This window comes from Lichenostomus cassidix, chromosome 1, assembly GCF_008360975.1.
Source record: "Lichenostomus cassidix isolate B80296 chromosome 1, HeHo_3.0, whole genome shotgun sequence".
Lineage (NCBI taxonomy): Eukaryota > Metazoa > Chordata > Aves > Passeriformes > Meliphagidae > Lichenostomus > Lichenostomus cassidix.
The window spans coordinates 104,194,714-104,217,217 of NC_139479.1; the positions used below are offsets into that span (position 1 = coordinate 104,194,714).

At 38.5% G+C, this 22,504-nt stretch overlaps 1 protein-coding gene across 11 annotated transcripts in view; it reads right to left on the reverse strand.

Moving 5' to 3' along the window:
• The window catches only part of LOC146445479 (uncharacterized), a 335,842-nt gene that overhangs the window by 37,004 nt on the left and 276,334 nt on the right, over positions 1-22,504 (reverse strand). For all 11 annotated transcript variants that reach the window (XR_014855136.1, XR_014855137.1, XR_014855145.1 and 8 more), the window contains one exon: positions 9,426-9,488. The gene's annotated coding sequence lies outside the window, so the exon portion shown is untranslated. The remainder of the gene's footprint in view (positions 1-9,425; positions 9,489-22,504) is intronic.

The following is a 22,504-nucleotide window of genomic DNA, read 5'->3' on the forward strand; positions in this document are numbered from 1 at the left end:
GGTTCCTATACTCATCACTAAAATTTACATTTTGCCCATTCTGTTACAGTTATAATTCAAAAGTGAAATAATGATAAGAATACCGCTAAATTCTTCCTGTAGCAGAAGATAAACATTTCAGAAAAACAATAGACTTTACAGTGTTTAATAATGACTCTAAAAAATGCCTTTATCACCACAGGAATCACGTACTTCACAAGTCACATCCTGAGTAAATGACATCTAAAGACAAAAATACTTTTTCAAGCAAGAACCTCTCTAAGGCTGTAGCCAAACTGCCAGCTGTGGTGCCTCAGATGGACTTGAGCCTCCAGTCTCATCTCCAAATGTGGGCCTTAAACAGCAGAGGATGGGAATTTTCAGACGCTGCCTTCCGATCCAGGCAGTGATGAGACACAAGTGCAATACATGCATTAGGTGATCTTAGCTTAGTTCTTTACAATACACAGCCTGGAAACACATACTTGGGCAGTAGAACTGAAGGAATCAGAAGTGAATATGGTAAAATGCATACTGTCAGGAAAAGCTAGCCTAAGGATCAAAAGTTGTTAACATTTGGACAAAGGAGAAAAGAACATTTTCTTTTGGACAAAGGAGAAAAGAACAATAAAGCTGAACAGCTACATTGGTCCACCTCCAACAGCTCCCTGTCCCCCAGCTCACAAAGAAGTCCTCACACAGTGACATCAGCCTCAGCAGCAGCCCTCAACTTAGTTCAACACAGTATAAATCATGCTTTATTAAAAATTCTACACCCCAAAAATTCTCCTCACAATAAAAGGCTCAGTTGACACAGGTGAATCAGGGGTGCAAGGAATTTACAGAATAAATTCCCTTCAGTTGTGCAAACTACATGCACTTATGCTTTTGAAGAGGTGGAGATGGAAATACTCCCTAAAAGTGCAAGATTTGCAAGAGGAGCTGTGATAGAGAATAACAGCCGATGATCCTCAGCCCAGGACACCTGAATACCAGAGCCACTTTCAAGACATGTCTCCGTCTCTCTTGATCACAGGCTATCATCAAATCTACTTCCAGGTCCAGACAGAACATCTTTCTTGTGTAACTTTCCAGGAAAACAGCCATTTACATGGATTTAGCATGCTCCAAATGCTATCCATAGGCAAAAGCAGAAGATCTTTCAAGCAACAGTGAAATTATCATGGTCAAGTTCCCAACTGATGATTTCTTCCTAACGTGGGAAATGAACAAATTTGTCTCAGCAAGCTAGTTGTAACAGATGAGATGGAGAATTTTGGTATTGTGTTCTTTTGCTCATTTCAGTGTAGTGCCAAGCAAAAATGCCCAACAGCAAGCATACATAAAGACACATGCAACTGACAGTCATCTTCTCTCAGACATGCAAATCTGCTTCGATATTGGAGTAACCACAAGGCTGGGTGTTTGTCAGGGAAAAGTGAGCTTTAGACTGCTCTTATTGTCCAGGGGCTTTGAAAAATAAGAGTCACATAAAGTTTGAGCAAATTCAACCCCATGGTCTCAAGCCAGACCTACAAAGGTGATAGTACCAGACAGCTTTACTCTCCTTCCCAAGCTGATGAGTCATGACAGAAAGGACTCATGGAGATTTTGGTTTGAGTAAACTTTGGTTTCTGCTAACCTTATAAACATGACAGCAATCCCATTCTCTCCAGCCATCAGGGCTTTCCCAATCCATCCCTGTTGCCAGTATATCTGCAATGCTCTACATTTATTGCCAGGATTCTCATGATGTCAGGAAATGAAGAATCACAAAAGGACCAGTGCAAAAATGTGTGGAGACCACAAGTAAAAGGAAGGGAGATGCATTTCCCAGATAAACCACAGATTAACCCAGATAAATCACTTTCAACCATGGACATAAAGTTTAGCTGAGGTGACTCATAACATTCAGATAAAGACAATACAAGCATAATATGTATATTTATTAACCACATGCAAAAAAACAAAAGTGTACACCACTCCCTTTTCTCCCAGCCATGAAAGTAAAGGAGCACACAAGGCTGTTGTGACTCTTAGAAAAATGATTAGTCTGCTGATCTCTGTTTGTGACCTTTCACTGAGGCTCTTCGTGCAATGGCTGGTGCATATCTGTGCCAGTCTTACTCAAGCCAGAAAACTACTATTCAAAAGGAGGTACAACAAAGCCCACAGAGAGCAAAGGCATCCATGCCAATTTTGCTGTAAGATCAAATACCACACATACATTTGTAAAAGAAGGGATAAGGAGACAGGAGATAGGCATTCCTGAGTATAAGGATGTCATTCTAGGGAAAAAAAAAGAGGCCTGATATTTCACTTTTTACTCAGATTTTGCAAGTATTCTTGAAAAGACTTCATCAATGTGAGGCTTGCTCTTACTGTTTCTAGAAGTGGCATGAAAGAACAGATGGAGAGCAAAAAAAACCAACAAAATCTGCCTGAAATTTTCATATGAATTATATATTTTACAATGGAGTACAACTGAAATATCCAGAAGCCTTATGCAAAATTAAACTTTACCAAAGAGATCACTCTGATGTAAATATTTTTACTATGTGAAGGACAAAGCTGAAACAATTTCATTCTTCTGTACTGTGTAAGACAAAAGCATTAGCTTTTCAAACTTGTATTTAACTGTGCTATAAAAGCAATACTCACATTTAAACAGGGCCTGCCAGATTTAATGTTAGTTTTATTAAAAATATCAGAAGCTACTCCTAATAGATAAATGAATGTCACATGAAACCACATGCAACAAATTGGAAAAATTTCAAGTACAAGTGCACTTCTATTCCAACTTTATCAGTTAAAGCAACCTATCCCAGGTCTCTTGCTGAAGAGTTTCAATAAACAAGTTTTGAAGATTACTAAAGGCTGTTTGTCATGTTTAACAGAAATATTTGCAAGCAAAACCGTTTCTGGGACTGCTTTTAAATATTTTAACACATTCTTTACCTAAAAATCTCTGAAGCACTTCAATTGATTAGAAGACAAGTTAAACAAAGGATGAGACCAAGTGAAACTCAGCATTTTCTTTTGCTGAGTAGAATAACAAAACTAGAAATTTGCTCATCTAGTTTTTTAGTATTCTGTGCTATTTCAACAGCACAAAAAGACTAATAATTTCCTTTATGTCCTCTGGTAAACAGGATTAATGGCAGCTTTGGTACAGGGAAAGGTCTCAAAATGGCTGTGCCCAAAACACCCAAGTTCTATCAGTGCTTCCAAATCATGGTTGTTAACTCAGAAATGTCCTTTTAACTCTGTTTTCTTTGGATGTGCCTCTGCACAGAGACACTGTTGGGCTGCAGAAGGAAATACAAACTCTCACCAGCTCTCTGAAGTGACTTAGCTCTTAAGAGAGGCAGGATCTGGCACTGCAGTGGGTTTTTGCCATGCTGTAATTCCTCTGTTGGGAACCAGGGCTAACCATGCCTCAGATTAAATCTTTACCAAGGAAATTGTGGCAAGCAAAAAATGTGCTGGGCAGGTCAGTGCCTCTGCAGCTTTTCTTTAGGATCAAACTTGTGAAACACAGAGGACCTGTTTCCCAAAGGAATCACTGGAAGCTGCAGATCCATTGGATCTCAATATTTTCCCCAAATAACCTAGTGGAGATTTCTTTCAAATACAAGAAGCAAAGTAAAGGCGAAAGAATGACAATGTTCTGGCTTACTTACAGGAGCAAACAATCTCACATGGGCTCCAGGCTGGAACCAATCCACATTTAGCCATGACACAAAGTGCATTTATTTCCTACAGAAGTATCACAGCAGTGTAATGCTGAGTCTAAGAGACACACTAATATTCCAACCACACTACAAAGGTAAAAAATGGCAGACTTCACCTAAAACAGACAATATGTTTTATGACTTTAAAATGAAATCACAGAAGACCTAACTCCATCCAGCTGTTCTTAGTAGAGCTTTTTTCCCCCCTTTGTTTTTCATTCTCTACCTTAATCCGCTTCAAAATTACCTCACAGTCTCATTCATTTTTGCTTGTAACTTGATAACTCATACCAAAAAAATGAATTGCACATTACAGGGCAAAAATCCCAAATTAAAGAACAGAGAAAGAAATAGAGAAAATGTATATTCATTAAAGCTGGTGATGCTGCAATGAAAATTTGCATTGGAACCTGCAACCAGGCCTGATAGAATTACAAATTTATCATGCCTTTGAAGGACAGATGAAACAGTCCCACATTTTCTGCATCAGTCATTTCTATTCAGTTCAGCTTAGTATAAACAATTCCCCTTATTTTGCAACTAATTGAAGAATCAGTATAAAAGGATTGAACACCTGTTGCTCTGTTGGCAGAAACCAGCAATTACATTGTTTCTTTCCAGTGAACTTAAACTCCAAAAGAAAAAAATTCAAACAGCAAAAGAAAATGTACTGGTGACCAGAGTCCTTTTGAATCCACAGAGGATATTGCAGGTTTCATTCAGATTGTGAGTGGTCCCTGTTAGGCTTCATTGGTTGATGGAGATCTCCCCTCTATCCTCCCACTTAGCCACTGCTCCCTTAAGCATTTCCCATTAGCTTGGAGTAATTCTGATTCACTCAACCTCATCTCTCCTCTGTCCCACACACTTTAAGACAGGCTTAAAATTCAGTCTGGATCCACCTGTCATGTAGATCCTCCTTATCAACTTCCTATCACAAACACTTATCACTGAAAATAAGTGCTGTTAAAAAGATAAACTAAATCCATTTTCACCTCCTCCTGTGATTCCTTATCTAGGAAAGTGTGAGGTAAACCATAACTGAGACAGCAGTCAAACATAGGGACCTGTAAGCAAGTGATTTTTTGCATAGACAGACAGGGAAAGAAAACAATAACCAAAACACAATCAACCTTCAAATCCACTTAAAATAAACATTAACTTTCCTTGCTGATGCAAAATATAAAACAGCTAAACATTGGAAATATCAAACGTCTTGCTATGTTAACTTCCAGCAAAAGTAAAGTCAGAAATTCAAAGCTTCAAAATACCCTGAAGAAAGAACTGTTTGCTGGTAACTTGGGACCTCCAGGAAGAGAGTCCTCACCCCAATGTGGAGCAGCCACGTTTCACCCTCTCCTCATCCCATAGGACTCTGATCTGCCCCTGACTACAGCACTACAGGGGTGCTGCTCCTGTCTTTCACTTTACATCAACAAACTTAAATAACTTTCCAGCAAATTATCACTACTGCTGTCTTTAGTGATAAATTATCATTCTTGAAAATAATACTCCTTTTCACTTTTTATGGAAATGTATATGGAAAAAGACAGTATCAGTTTTTCCCAACTATTTTGGAATGAGCATCATTGTCTGGTCCAGATGCTCTGACTTTGGCAGTAATGTGTGTTCCATCTCACTGGGGAGGCCTCTCTGATCATTGAGGTGACTTCCAGAAGTAGCCCTCACTTAAGAAATCATGGTGAATAGGCAGACACAGTCCTTTTCTCTCTCACTTCATAGCTGTTTCTAGGAGTGGAAACACTCACTCTTTTTTTCTCTTTGTTAGGATACCTGCTCATGGGATACCTTCATCCTGTTTTTTCAGGCAGGATGAAGAAGACTGCTAACCAGAATGAAATGGGGTCACACAACTTGGGGCATAAACATCCACAAGCCCAACTTTGTCTCCAAAAATCAGACTGGGATCAAATAAAGATTTTTTGTTTTGCTTTGTTATTTTGTTTTTGGGGTTTTTTTTTTTCCCTTTTGGTGCATTCTGGTATTGACTTAAAAAAAAAAAAAAAAAAAAAAAAGCATGCAGACTTTTCGAGAACACTAGGACTGAGGAGGGATAATTTTCCTCTATGGCACCCATCCCACATGGGTGGAGGCACCTGGTACTGGGGCCTGACACTGGCAGCAGTTTCCAGTGCTTTGGAAGCCATGTGCACAGGGAGTGTGACTCCTCCAAGTCCTGCTGAGTTAGAAAGATGAATCAGCAGTCAAAAAAGGGTCAAAAAAGACAAGGGCATCATGGGTGAGGTTCAGCCTGACATGCTGTGTAAGGACACAGGTGCTGAGACCCCAGAGTGGCGCTGGGCTGAGAGAGTGAATCACAGGTAGGCCTGCAGGTCATTTGGATCTGTGTTCATGACACTGACTTGTTCAGGCACAAAGAAAGAATATCATAAATCCAGGGAAGACCAGGAACAACTTGTGACATTGCCACTGCTATCCAAGAAGCAGCATACAATATTTTCTGGAAAATATTTTAAGGACAAAAAAAATCAATATTTTCCTTTTCGAGAAAATGCAGACCTATATAATGCCAGCAACAGAAATCAACTGCATAGGATAAGTATTCCTTGAAGAAAGAATAAAGCATTAAATACTTGGTATTTTCCTGAGTTTATAAACCAAAATAACTTTTAAAGCTTTTCTGTTAATGGAATTAAAATAATCATCATTCTTTCCTTAAGTGTCTGCAGTACATAGTCACAGTCCATTAAGGCAACATGTCAGCATTGTTCATAACAGGATTGAAATTAAATAATCAAGTCATCAGGACTATTTCAACATCAATAAAGCCTCAAAGTGATCATTATGTACAGCCATGAAACAATACCTTTTTGCATACTTTCCCTGATCAGATTAAAGTGGTGATGAATTCCTCGATGGCTCAAGTGTGCTCCAAGGAAAGCTAGAAGGTTGTACAGTTAACTCCCAGGGTATAACTCTAAACCATACAACCTACTACCTCAACCCGGATGCACACAGCTTCCGACGGTGACCATAAAGTCTTCTTCATTTCTTCAGCCTTTCTTTGAAATGTGACAGCAGCCACTGGCCTACATATTTCCCATGGGGGTAGGCTTTCAACTGCAGTTATTCCCCTGCAGTTACTTTCAGACAATAAAGCATATCCTTAGATAGATTTTTCTACTGCAGAGGTAGAACTTCTATCCTATTTACATATGTATAAAGATATATACGTGTGTTGCATGCGTATATATATACATACATATTTGATAGGAATGATGCAAGCCCAGCTACATTTCTGGAAAGAAATGGGTATTTGGTCTTATTTTACAATAAGAATAAAATATGAATATCTTCTTTCTTTTTGAGTGTAATACCATAGAATGGCATATTTAATAAAGCCAGGAAACTGTATACCCTACACTCCCTCATTGGAAACCCTACAATTCCCTCACACCTCTTTCTACATTTTAATAAGATATTAAGCCAAAGGTGCTTAAAGCAACTGATAAAAGAACAATTCCCTTAATCAAGTTGGAAGATAAGGCAATGGACAGGGGAAGCATTCCAAGAAAGTACATGGTTTTGTACATTCATTTGGGCTTGTTGTCAAACACCACTGCAGTGGGTGCTGCATGAAGTTTTGCCAGATCACCACACTGACACAGACCCATAGAAGCGAGCTTGTGCAGTGCGTTTCAACACAAGATCGGATCTACGGGTTTATGCCAATTGGCATCGCTGGGTAGGATTTTCCTTTTACAGGGAGTGCAGAAGACTTTAAACAAACAAACACACGATGCGATGTGAGAACAAGAATTCAAGAGAGAAAACATTACCATCTATTGCAAAGAAGGCTCCTCCAAGCTTAACTGCATAAATGGTGGAGGCAACAAACAAGCCAAAGATTTGTGACTAGTTTCTTTTTGAAAACGGAAGATTTTTTTTTTTTTTTTATTACGGATTAACAGTAAAAAATTGTTTTGTCTTCAGCAGGAATTAACATCCTTTTGAGCACTCTTTGCCTTACTGATGAACCCCCAGTTCTCAACTTGCATCTGACTATGGTGTGCTTGACTGGAATCAATTACTGGACATGACATAGCAGTGAACAATAGAGGTTTTCCTTTGTGTCTGAGACCAAATCTAGTGCTACAACTCAAAATTCACCTCAAATCTGAGAGGCAGCAAGGCACAGTCAAGTGCTGCTCCCATACAACATTGTGAAAACCACGTAGCTATTTCTTCACATTACACCACAGCTAAGTACTGCTTGACAAGAACTTGTTGATTAAACAACAGCCACTAATCAAAGCAAACAAGTTAATTTGTATATTTTATTCACTAACCATACCATCAATGTGATTCCCTAGTAATAAGAATGGAAGTGGAAACACAATCGCGCAAAACTTCGAGGTTAACGCCTACAACAAATCCATCCTTCTACTGATCGGCAAGCAATCCAATAAAAATTATCCCACACTGAATATAGGGTACCCTACACAACAGACCAGAAACAGCTCCTTTGGAGCAAGAACCAGTAATTCAGAAAGGTGACACACAGACACAGTTTTATAACTTTCATACTCTAACCAAAAGCATTGATAAACACTGCGCCTTTAAGCACAACACCTGACACATCAGAATAACTTGCAACAATACAACTGCAAAGGCATTTGAAAAATACAGCCATGAGATGTAGGTATAATTTTTAAACCAGGTGGTAGAGAAATTGTCTTGATTTGAGCAGGTTACTGAAACCTGTATCTGAATAAAATTTTAATGCCTTCCTTCCCCTAGTTCCCACCATAGTCCTAATTCTGCCATTGTTAGTTGGGCAAAACTCCTTTCAAGAGAATAAATGCTTGTCAATAGCAAAGGTTTTTCATCAGGGCAATGCTTCATTTTCTTGCAGACTTCAACATGTATTTTGCGTTCAGTAATGACAGCTGAGCATTAGTGAATTACCTTTTCCTTCCCTTTTCTTTTTTAATTTAGTGGATTAAATCTTGCTTGTTCATAATGTCATGCATTTTAAAATAATTTTAATTTATTTTCTAGAAAAGTCTCTTTTAAACTTCTTTTCACTTTATAGGCAACACTTCAGCGTTCAGAAGGAACTATATTTTTATAACTGCTTTCTGCTGACAGTGAAGAGAATATGTAGAGAAGCCCTCAAACTAGAATAGTTATCCTAGTATCAGAAATAAGTATGCAGACTGCATATACAACTTGCTGAATAATTATAAGTGTTATAAAATTGTTTTTCCGTTATTCTTTCTTTTTTCTTTTTGTGAATAGAAGATATATTCCACATTTGAAAAACAATTGGTCACTGCATTATAGTTACCTACTAACAAGTAGATATATGTACTGCAAATCTATTAGTAATATGAATATACTAGTAAATTTATGTCTTATATATATTACGTATCTTACATATTTGCTAGGAGTAACCAAAGAACAAATTCTGTTTTGATTCTTTAGTTAATTCTTAACCTTCATGCAAACATACACTATAAAGCTACAGCTTTGTGGAGCTACAGCTACACAAACTGCAACATTCCCAACAGAAAGTAATGAGAACAAAAGTTTAATACACATCTCTGAAATTATCTTTGTAGGCTGCCTTAAGGAAATGGGTTTTTTAAAGTTAAATTGCTTCATAGTTTCTTGCCAATAGTTTCATTGTATAACCAAAAAAAAAAAAAATTAAGAACACTGTATTACCTTCGGTGAATTCTGGTATAATTAACTTCTTCATTTTCCTTTTTCAGTTTAATTTTTCTTTTACTAAAATAAAAAAAAAGTGAAATATTTTGAAATATATGTTTTATATGAAGCATTTTCTGAACATGAAACATACACAAAATTAGTAATTATGCTTTTAAGATACAAACCCGGCACTGCTGAAGCCCCTCCTCAGGGCCATGGGAAGACATGCTGTGAACACGCACACTTTGGCAAAGGGACTCTTTCTTTCACTATTTTCTAGCCTTTTTTTCAAACTACAAATCCTTAATTTCTATTAGGAATTTCAGAAGAGAAAGAGCAAACTTAACAAAAGGGAGTATTTTTTATCAAGTAGTGAACACAATGAGATAATTTGCTATGGAACTTCATAAAAATACTGGGATAAACTAAGTTGCTTCAATCAAGAAACGTTTGCCAAAATTTATGGGGGGAAAAAGATGTGATTAGTCTGACCAGATAGAGAAATTTGAAAAGTTATTTTCACTAATGCAAGCCTTGGTTTCTCAACAGGCTTAGGTATCAATGACAAACAAAACTATTCCAACAAAACTGTTGGGGAGGGCAGTATCACCATAAATCTGAGAAACACTTTCTGGTCCAAAATGGGTATATGGAGGTATAGGTGTCATATATATATAAGGTCTCCATTCAGCAATTTCCCAGAGTTCATTTCAGAGCAACAAAAATATAAAGTAGCAAAATTAGCATGTAATTTCAGAAATTATTCTCTAATCAGTAACGTATAAAAGGTGAAGATCATGTTAAAACAATTCTATTTTGTAAAGTCACATTAATAAAGCCTTTTATTAGACATACGCATATCATGAACATTTTGATAAAAAAAAACAAATGTAAGTTTTTCTGATGTAAGCGATACTGCAATTTTAAAGTAATTTCTACCTGAGGACATCTGTATTTTAACATAAATTTAAAAGACTAGGAAAATATTAAAAAAAAAAAATCCAAACTACATAAAACACTGATTTGGCCAAGCTTTACAAAATCTGTCAGTCAGAAGAATTTTGTTACACACTCTTCTAACTGCCTAGGAATATGTTACAACAGACAGACAAACGCCTGAAGAAAAAGGCTGTACAAAAGCGTCATATGCTCAAAACTTACTTTAACTGTACATGCACTTATCACAAACATCCTGAATGGGTATCTTAAATACTGTTTTCAGCTATTCCTGGCTGCTTTTCCAAATATCTTAAAATAGTTACTGTTACTGGCTGCAAACCAGGCGTGCTTCATGAATGTCCCAATAATGTGCCTTTTATTCCGGTGCTTATCACACTGATTTCTTTGTAACGGATTTAGATACAAACTGTAAGAAACTCATATATTAATTAACTCAGTAACAACTTTAATATACAGGCTACAACAGCGATCCTTTCCTGCAGCTTAACACGGGGTTTTTTTTCACCTCTCCTCTTTAGAAACTGAAAGCATGAGTCACACTGTAAAAAAAGAATTTAATTTCCTTAGCAACCACATTTAAATACCCACAACTTTCTTAGAGATAACCAAAGCTTTGAGTGAATGTAATATTAAGGTCTTTGCATAACTCCAGTGCTTAGCTAAGACAAAATGTGCCTAACCACTTATTCCTATAGACCCTCGATTTTTTGTTTACTTTCTATTTTTAGCAGCATTAGATCAAACACACCCCCAAAAAGTTAGTTTTAAAAAGTGTGAAGAGATGACTACGTTAAAATTAATACACAAGAACTCAGTTGCAAAACAACATGTTTAAAACGGCTTAAAAAAACAAGAAAAAGAGAAAAAAAGAAACAGAAGCTATACCTGATATGAAAGGTACGTTTTCACCCAGTGCCAAATACTGCTATGTGAGCAATAGTAAAAAAAACAAGCAAACAAAAAATTAATTCCATCTTTCTTTTTTCTTTTTTTTTTTTTTTTTGTTTTTAACTTAAAGAAACAATCTCTTTTGCTCATTTGGTTACACTGTTTTAAGAAGCTCTAACACGTCCTGATGCCTCTGTAGTGAAACATGCCAGATTTTTTTTTTTTTGGTAGCAGGAGAATCACTTTTTTTCTGCACTCTTGTATGTAGGACAAACTCAGATTTGTTTCTTCTTCTTAGGGCTCCTGTTCTTTCTCGGAAGAAGACCAGGACGCCTGTCTTCTCTCTCTCTCTCGCTCTTCTCGGAATTCCAGGCACAAAGCACTGCGCAAAAGCTGCACCAATCCTTGCCGCAACTGCCTGCCCAGGACAAGAGGTGGGGAGAGACCAGAAAATTCACCTCTCCCCTGCGCCGGTTTTATAAATGGGGATTGCACAAATGTGCCGGAGCAAAGGGGTGAAAAGGCAGGGTGCCAGTTTGCTACACTAGGCTGAAATGATCTCATGTTCAATGCTGTCGCCCCGTTTGCCCAGTTCAAACGCCTGTTCATTAAACCGGAGGAAGGAAAAAAAAAATCCAACAAAAAAACCCCCCAGAAAAATGATAAAAAATAAAACTTTTATCCTTCAGACACTCAGGAGGGCTGTTCTAAAGTACACATCAACAAAAAGAAAAATAAAGCATGTAGCTCTAAAATGCAGTTATGAAGTATAATTATTCTGCTTATATTTTCTTTCTTTCTTTTTTTCTATCTGGAGATAAGAAGCAGAATTTATCAGGCGTGAAAGGGACAGCCTCCTGGTGGTGTGCCAAAAAAGCCAGAATAAAGGCAAAGTTGTGCTTCAAAGCTCAGTCGCTTGCTGAGTCTGGCTAAAGTCAAGTATTAAGATCCACCATTTTCTGAGCCATGTAAGAAAAGAGGAAAAAAGTCAGAACGGGCACCGCTTTCCAAGTCTCCGTTGGCACCATCACAAAATCTCAGCCGTAAGGTCACATGATGCTCTGCCAAATGTGGAGTGCATTCCCATAAACCATTCTGCTGATACTGCGAAGGCAGCTATTGTCTAGTTTATACCCAAAGTTCAGCCCACTCTTCATTGAATTAGCTGAAAAACGCATCACCTTTGGGGGTTGGGAGCCATGGAAACGTCTACCTGGCAGGCTGCCCACTTTTTCTGCCCATCAACCAGAGATGGAATTGTGCTGCCTAATGTAATGATGACGAGGAATGTGAAGAGTCGTCCAAAGTGAATCTGATTCTTGCAAAGCCTGCTTCATTTTCACAGCAAACTCTGGCTTCTTGTCGTTAAAAAGGAGAGGGGGAAGGGTAGAAGAAAAAAAAAAAAGGCGCCTTTCTCCTAAATGTAGCAATTAAAGGTCTAGTAAACATGCCTAGTCTGCAACTTTGCTTCATAACATACTGAAATGGTTCCCAAAATAAAGCGCTTGGTATAACACAGGTTTTCTGATTTAAAGCAGCACTTGCTTCTCCCCAAGTTAATGTGGCATCCCCTGGACATATTTTTCTCCCTACAAAAAAAAAGGAAAAAAAGCTACCCAGCATCTCATCCCTTCTTTTTACCTGTCTTTACTACTTTCTGATTTTCATCTAACACAAATTATACATGCACATGGCAATACCCACCAGTAACAGTGGGGCTGCAATATTGCTGCGATCTCCCTCAAAGCAGTCTCCTGAGAAAATTGCTTGTGTTTCCAGCAGCACAAAACCCTTCATCTGAGCTCTCTTATCTTCACCAGTGAGTAGGACAACTGGTCTGCAAGTTTGCAAAACAGCACCTTTGAAACCAGTCAGCACTCTCCCTTCTGCAAAATGCATTTTAACTGGATTTTGTGAAAAGAGATGCAATCAGGCAGAATTTATAAACGATGCAAGTTACTAAATAGACTAAGTAATAGACATTACTCTTCTGCTACAGACCTGAAATTTCGATTTTGCCCAGCTATTGTTCTAAAGTAAAATGTCACATAAAATGTCACTTCCAAATGAAAATACCACGTAACCTACTGAGCAACAAACACATGCTCTCCCAGCACCTGAAAACCTTGTACAGAAGAATTGACCTCAGAGCTCTGTGTTGTGAACAAATGAGCTCACTGTTTCTACACCATAAAGCTTAATAGCTACTGCAAAAAGCAATGTTAAAAATGTGGTAATTTCTCTGATCCTCCCATTAATAAAAATGGAGCAAAGGGAGGAGTCTCTCTACCTATTATCATGTTTCCAAATGCTCCTGTGAAGCAGAGAGCATGAGAGTTTACATGCTAGAGAGTTTACAGCTAAAATCTGGGGAGAAAGGGCAAACAAAGTGGGAGACAACAGGCTAGGAACTGCAGCAGAAGGACATGAAAATCCGGTCCCAGGGACACTGCAGGCCATAACTCTCCAGCTTGGCTACTTTTATGTGTTTTTTTACTGTTCTTTCCAGTTTCACTTTATTTACCTGGAGGAAATTGAAGGTTCATTACCAAAGGAAGGAAGTGTGAGAACAGAGGCTTTGAAGTAGAGGAAGATATTCTGATGGTGGCACAGCCCTCAAAGGGAGGTCCCGTGGCTGTCCCCAAGCTGGGATGGGGACAGTGCAAGGGGCAGCCTGGCAGCACAGGTCACACCCTGCCTTGCTCCTGGCACATCCTGGGTTTCTGGGAGGGCAGGAATTACTGGGAGGAGGAGAAAGCTCAGGGCAGCCTCTACACATGACAATGATGCTGGTAGGACCTAGAGAATGCGGAGAAGGTACAATCACTACGGCCCAGCAGGTGTGAGGGGCTGGGAGGAGGTGCTGGGTACAGCACCAGGGGTGGAAGTGACCCTGCTCTGTCTGCTGAGCCAGTGCACCTGAGGTCAGCCCTGCTCTGGTCAGCTCGTGGGAGCTGTCTGGAAGAGGAGAAACTTGCTACAGCCCCAGAAAATCAGTCCACAGGTTAGTTTGCCTCTTTTCCAGCTTTGGAGGTTTCTAAGAGCCAGCAGCTGGAAGAAAGCCCTCTGAGGTAGGGACATGGTGTAAGCTCTCTCAAATGGTGTTCATAGTGTGATGCCTTGTGCATGCTTTTGAATTCAGAAACCCTTTTCTTTTCCCTGTGAGATAAAGATGGCTGAGTAGGTGCTACCAGTAAGTGGAAATGCTGTTTATCAGTCCAGCTACTTGCCACAAGACCCATGGCTTGGGCCACAAGGATCACACTGAGCTCCAAGGACCCCAAACACACTCTGCATGTCATTATGCCTCAGCCATAAGAACGATGCATGAGGGGATCCTTCCAAAAACATCTTTGAGATTTAATTTATCTTTGAGATTATTTAGAAGTAAATTAATTTCTCCAGGTGCAGAAAACGCAGAAAGTCAAATGTCTTTACTTAACAACTATGTAGAAACTGAAACTTGAGATTCCATTTATATAATTTTAGTAGTTTTCTTACTGATTTGAGCAAAAATCAAACCAGATTTTTACTTTTCTTTTTTCTAACAGGACACCTGGGACTCAAGTTCAGTTCATCCCACCATACATTTTACCATTAACCATAAAAATGTTTAGTCCATAATACATCTCCAATGGAACCACCCACATACCCAGGTGCATTTTGCACCATGATGAAAAATAAGGGTTTCATTAGAAATGAGTAGAAACCTTCAACTAAACAACAATGAATTGATATCCTGTTTAAATTTACTATGATTATTATCAGTGGTGATATGTGAAAAGGACAAGAGTCTGACTTTCAGATCTCAGAAAGGTATTTGTCACTAATTACAAATAATAGGCTGAACTGGGAAAATCTGAACAGCAGCATTTGAGGGATGACAAGCACAGCATCCCACAGTCTTTTTTATTTTCCATGTGTGGCAAAACACTTCAACATGTGGCTAGCCCTCAATAATGAGTACTGACTTCACCAATATTCAAGAAGGATGTTAAAAAGCTGTTAAAATATTGCTTGCATATATGCCTGACAACAATTAGAGATGTGGATGAACCTCAGAGTGCACATGGGCAACACCAAGGGAACTGGAAAGATGTGTCCATGGGGATGTCTGGCCCTGCTCATCCACAGCTGCAGGAGGCAGGGAGGCCTGGTAGAGGGAAGCTGCACAGGAACAACCTCTCCATGGGACAAGAGGGCACTGATCCTTCCTCTACTCAGGAGACAGTAAGGGTAAGGCAAGAAGGACAGGAAACCTGGGCTGGGCTGAGGGTTTCTAGTCACAGACAAATGTTTTCATGTCTGTACTCAGCTCCCACAGAACAACCATCACCCAACCTCCTTAGGTTAAAAGGCAAAACAACAGGAAAGGACAAATCAGAGTCTTCCCTGGGCAATGGAAACCCACACAAGATATGACAGAAAATCTAGGACAGAATGGGAAAGAAACACAGCAACAGCACTGGTGTGAAGGGAGAGGGATGAAGGGAATCTGCTCTTTTACATGGCTGTTCTTGAACATTAAAACAAAACTAGCAAGTTTAAAACTTTAAAACTACAAGTTAAAAGTTGAAAATACATAAAATGAAGAGGATATGCAAGTGCTGCATATACTGCACATTTCTGGATAACTTTAACATAGAACTAAATGGTCTTGCTCTGCAGATAACATTCTCAAAGGCCCTAGTTTATAGAGGTGACAAAAATTATTTGTAAAATGCATGCAAATTAAAAGTTATCATCTGCTTGCTACTTTAATTTTATCCCCAAATGGCAGTATGCCTTCTGTTTTTTTCTGCCTTAAGGTTAACAGCACTGAATTAAGATACTTAAGCAAGATGCTCTATGCTAAGGGCCAGAGATGTCATTCCTCATAAATTTAAGCATCATTTCCCCCTTTCTGAAATTTCCACTAACCATTTTGTTTTAAACTCCTTCTCTGTGAAACTTTTCACTGTGTTACATGAAACTTATTTTACTTTTGGCCTTTAGCTGTATGGGTGGCTACCTGATCTTCACAACCTTCTTTCTGCTTTGCTGCTGGGTTAAGAAAGTCTTTAGAAATACATAGCAATTAAAAACTGAATAATGCACATCCAATACTCTTGTACATGTAAGAAAATCCTTGTTCATGGATTTTTTGAGATTAGCTCTTTCCTTAAGTGTGCAGATATTCATAAATAGCAAAGGATACAAATAAAATGGGTTGCAACTGCTACTGAAAATTCAGATGAGCCTTTTTCAGTAACTCTTGCACAGAATAAAGTACCAGGAGCAAACAGGAGGCACCCTTCTCTTCTTCACAGGGAAGCACGGTTGTGGTAGAATAAACAACTTTGCTGCAGGAGAGATGGTTTGGAGATGAGTCCATAGCAAGGCCCAAGCAAAAGCCAGGCTCTATCACCGTTCCCCATGCCTCAGAATAACTTAGCCTTTTACAGGTGATGATTCAGGCACAAAGAGAAATGGCCCTTTCTCCACAAGGAACACAGTGACTCAGACAGGTAAAAATGCCATGGTGTTCTATCAAACCTAACCAGACGCTAGGAAGATCATTGCCACAGATATTTCCTTCAACCTACTTGTTTCAGGTCCCATTTATTTCACTACTGTCACTCCAGAAACATTAAATAAGTGCACAGCAAGAGCTACAACATTCGATTCCCGCACATACACCGAGCTTTAGATATAACACTTCTTATATTCTCTTTGCCTTGTTTCTGTCTTCTGGGTCTAAGTGCAAATATGACAGCATTATCATCACCATTCAGTGGATGAAAAAATCTGAAGCATCATTTTTTCCCTAAATTTAAAAGCTTTTAGCACATCACTCTTCAAAATTCCTAGGTAGGATGGCTGTTAAATGTTTTTACCAGTTCTAGAGCCAAAGGAACTAAATATTAACTTGTTTTCAGAAATAACCTTACTGTACCGAGCAGAGAATACCTGACATTGCTCACTGTTAAGTACACTGTACTGAATCATAAGTATTACGTTGAATTAGATAATTTCTAAATACCACCCACACAGTTTGCACCAGCTTGACCACAACCTTTGAAAATTAAAATCTGAAGATACTTTGCTATAGTTCCTGGTCATTAGAGTAGGAGGATAGTGCACACAGAGAATCAGCTAGCACAGAGGGTAAACAACAAATAACTCTGTTCGTGCCTTCTACTTGTGATAAACAAAGCAATGTCTGCTTATTTTCCTAACATCTCTTCAAAACAAGGATTAGTATAGCTAGAATTGAAGCCAGAAACTTTACTGATTCCTGAATTAGCAGCATGCCTTGTGCCTAGACCTGTCCCAGTGTAACTCCCATCCCAATAATCCCCTTCAAAAACTGCAGCAATGCTTTGTTGAGGTCACATCCGAGCATAGAGAACGCCATCACAACAACAGTCCTCTCCCAAGCTTGAGAAGGAAAAATCCTCGGGGGCCTGGGATGGCAGAGATGGAACTCAGCAGAAACCTAGGTGATTTGTTCCCTACTGCCTGGCAGGTTATGTAGCAAGGGTCCACCACGGACATTTATTTTTCCTAGGACTCATTGTTGACCTGAATAGAAACTGGTAATAAAATGGGTGCTGGAAGGGCACTCTTTGTACCATTGATTCATCAATCCATGATAAACAATTTTTATGTTTTTACTGAACACTTTTCCCCTATGAACATTTATGAATCCTGGTTGCAAATACCGTAAAATCTTATAAAGTGTTATTTAAGAGAGGCATTTTGCTTGGCTGGCTTGAGCAAAAAGTAGAACACAAGCTGTGTGTCACCTATCCCCTGGTTGCTACAAATGACACAGTCTTACACCTCAGTATGGCATAGTTCATTGGCAAAAAGAGAAAACAAGCATTTTTGAAACATAACTGATTTCAGGAAGCAAATTACATGCATCTTTAGGTTCTTATATTCCTACAATTCTGGGCAGTATTTTCCAAAACATCAAAATGCTTTGCAGTTAGATATATATGCATATATGTCCAAAAATATCCCACATATTTTCTTATTTTAATTACAAAAAAACCTGGACCTGTGCATGCACTTTGCTGGGTTACATTCCCAGCAGGTTGAGTTCTATTAGCCTGAAAAAACCTGGTCAGGTCATAACTCTTACTTGAAAAGAAAGAACATGTGTGTTATAGTTCAATGCAGGGTGTGTTTTTGATTCAGCAGACCAAAGGATCAAGTAGTTTTGAATTAAAAATTAGTAGAACAGTTTTCAATATAGCACTTTTCAATTTCCCGACTGTGAATTCTTGATTCTGTAAAATAACCTCACTCTAAACAGCATCATCCCTCAACTATAGATTTTAAAGCACTTTTATTTTGAAGAAATTAACACTTTGTACCTTAAAATGTTTTAAATATTCATCCTAGATTTTGACTTCTTCGGTGTTTTTAGTGACTATATTTTCATTTTTCAGTTTGAATTGACTTAATTTTATGAGGAAAACCTACACTTCAAAATAAGCAACATCCCCAGATAACCTGAACAACATAGAGATGGAGGCAGAGGAGATCAAAGGCACAGAGACTTCTTGTAAGATTGAGCAGGCTGTGAGTGATCAAAGGCAGGGAAAAGAGGACTCTGGATCTTAACTCCTACTTCCACTATACATGTATAATTTACAGGTTATTGACTTGCAGACAGGGGAACTATTTATACACTAAATATAGTTTACAGGCCTGAAAAGTTATTTGAAATACAAAAATTAACTTTGGTTGCTGAAAACATCTAGGCAGTATCATTTAAAATTACCTTTTCCAATAGGTAATGGTGTTAATGCAAGCAGCTTTCTTTTCAATGAACTGGCACTTTCTGAGAAAATCAAACAAATAAAAAGGCACACTGGGGCTGGACGTGTCATCACAGAGAAGATATTGTGTTGTTTGGAAGTGATAGTTCCCAGGAATAATGGAAAACTCACATTTGAGTAAAGATACACTAATTATATTAGCTTACTTTTGGGAAAATGTAGCACAACATCTCAAAATCACAGAATCATAGAATGGTTTGGGGAGGAAGGGATCTCAAAGATCATCTCATTCCAAACGCCTGCCATGGGCAGGAATACCTTCCATTAGACCAGGTTGCTCAGAGCTCCATCCAGCCTGGCCTTGAACACTTCCAGGGATGGGGCAGCCACAGCTTCTCTGAACAGCCTGTGCCAGTGCCTCACCACCATCACAGGAAAGAATGTCTTTCTAATATCTGATCTAACCCTACTCTCTGTCAGTTTAAAGTCATTCCCCCTTGTCCTGTCACTCCAGCCCCCTGTAAATTGTTTCTCTCCATCTTTCTTGCAGGTTCCCTTCAGGTACTGGGAGGCTACAATTAGGTCACCCCAGAGCCTTCTCTTCTCCAGGCTGAACAATTTCAATTCTCTCAGCCTTCCCTCATAGGACAATTTTTTATCTCTTTATCAAATTACAGTTCCACACTGTGGAATGTGTATGCATCTATGTGAAATTCACATTGTGCAATCACATCAGGGCATTTCTTTAGTTTTTATCTCACACATTTTGGTAATATTCCTGTGTACAACCAGACTTCCTTCCACAAAAGTTTTCACATATTCCCGTACAGGATACTCAAATCAGCACTGGGATGAGCGTTCCTTGGTTACTTGATCATTATCCCTCTTTATCAGAATTAAGTTCTGTATTGGACAAAATATTTCTAATTACATTTTTCTAAAAAGAAAGAATTATTGTCCTCAGGTTTTGATTTGGTCAATTAAAGTTAAAAACTTTTACTCAGAAAATCCTGAATAAGTACATAAAAATAAATACCAGACATGTACATATTTAATAAATGAATTCAGCAACACAGAGATTCAGTAGTGATACATGAATTCAAGTAGCTTGTGACTCCACAGCTCATTGAATTTCATGATATTACATATTTCTGCTGCCCCAGATATATTCACACCCTGTGAATTTCATGTTAATATCTAAATTTTCCTCTTGGTGAGGAAAGACAGGAGACTCATCATAGCCAACATGACCATAGTGTAGTTGAAAACATATCTGACCTTAAGGGCCAAAGCTGCAGACTAGGACAAAGGGTGACAAATTACAAATAAGCACAGAATGATTATTGAAGAACCTAAAATATGCCGAACCATTAACCAAAACCGGACAGCACAGTATGTTAGTCATTGGTTTGAAATTTTCAGTACTGGATGACTGATCACCACAAAGAAAATTTCAGAGGATCAGAAAGGGTCCTCTAAATGATGTTTTTTTCTTTCCTAGTAATAAGTAGAAGACCTTAATTTCTTATTTCAGATTGTGACAAGAGTTCTCAGTCCTCTTTCAGTTTCTGCCTGGAATTCTGAACCACTAGTTTTCATAGACTGCATAGACTTAAGAATATTAAAGTGTTTTTACTTTAAACTAGTACATTACCTAGGTCTTTGGGATCAAAGGCAAGAATTTTAATATTTTTATTACAACAAAAAACATGTGAAGTAAAATTTGGACAAGAGGAATCCCGTATGAATCTAAATTTTTGATCAGTACCAGGCATATCCTGGCTTAAAAACCTGGGAGGCAGAGATTGTTCCAGTGGCTCAGAGATAAGCATTTACAGAAATGTCTACAGTTTGGGTGGAGGAAACTGTCTGGTTTGCTTTCCAGAAAGACTTGGTTGCTGAAGAGAGTCAGTTTATAGTAGTCATAGCAATCATAACAAGGTATATTCAAAGGGTTGGCAGCTGCAGGGTACCTAAAGGGATACTTCTGGACCAACTGACATGCCACCTTTTTTATATTTTTCTGACTGTAACAGGAAATTTATGGTTACTAACCATTAAATCTATAAATGCATTGCTTTCAATTTGTTAACAGATGGTTCATTCACCACAACTCCAGTGGACTATATTTGATTACACTTCTGCCTTCTGAAAAGGTATTTTTCTACAACACTATGGTAACGAGTGCTTGCAGAGCTTGAAACCAAGCAACCAGATTTCTGGAATGCATTTCTGGATAGCTTTTATCTAATGGGAAAGAAGCAGAATGCAACATGTAGGCAACAGTCCCCTTAGCTAAAATGCAGTTTAGTTCTGCAAGCAGAATCTAGTTCTGTGCTCAGAATATTAATAACAGTCATGGGATAGTGAATTCACAGAATCATACACTCATAGAATGGTTTGGGTTGGAAGGGACCTTAAAGCTCATCTTGTTCCAACCCCCTGCCATAGGCAGAGACACCTTCCAGTAGACCAGGTTACTCAGAGCTCCATCCAACCTGGCCTTGAACACTTCCAGGGATGGGGCATCCACAGCTTCTCCCAACAACATGTTCCAGTGCCTCACCACCCTCACAGTAAAGAAATTCTTTCCTAATTAAAGAGAAATAAACTTTCACAAGGAACGCAAACATCCTACATCAATTTGAACAATATAAACCTGATAGAATGCCATGCTGTGCACAGAGCATGAAGAAACCTTATCTTCATCCAACTGGTTCATCCATGATGAACTTTTATTTCCATGCTCTGGGAGAGGAGGGGGTCTGCATAATGTCTCTAGGCCTCAATCATGCAAACTCTTATGCTTGTATTAATCTGTACAATTAGCCTGTTCACTGAAATTAGAAGAACCACTCATATCACTGTGAGTAAGTCTGCAGAGCTTTGTTGAGTATGGGAGCCTTGAAGACAAAGCCACCTACAGCAGATATCATGTATAATTATGTAAACAAAGAATTAGTGCAGTAAAGTTCCTATACTTTATTGAGGTCTTTTGAGATGATCTAGACAGCAACATATAAGATTAAGATGAACCAAAATATCCATCAATATGTCATTGCCTACCTCAGATCATTATCTTCTGCTGGTATCCACTGACAGCTTGTAGAAGTTGAAAATAACTAGTCAAATGGCTTCTCCTACATATGTGGAGGATCTCCTAATAATTACCTCCTTATCTGCATGGCAAAACCTTTTCTTTTGACATGAACAATGTCTGCTTGAATTTCCTCCTGCATTTCTATCTGTCTTCTACAGTATCAGCAATTTTTCTTGTTCAGGACATAACTGTATCTGGATGCCTAATGAAGAGCCTGAGACACAACAATCTAAATAAGCCCAAGTATTGCTTTGCTTTGAAAGGATTTGGCAATATAATAGAAGTACCTAATAATGAGAAATAAAATGAATACAGTATTTGTATACATTTTCAGTCATAATGTAAATCCTAATCTCGAAGTGCTTGTAAGCTCA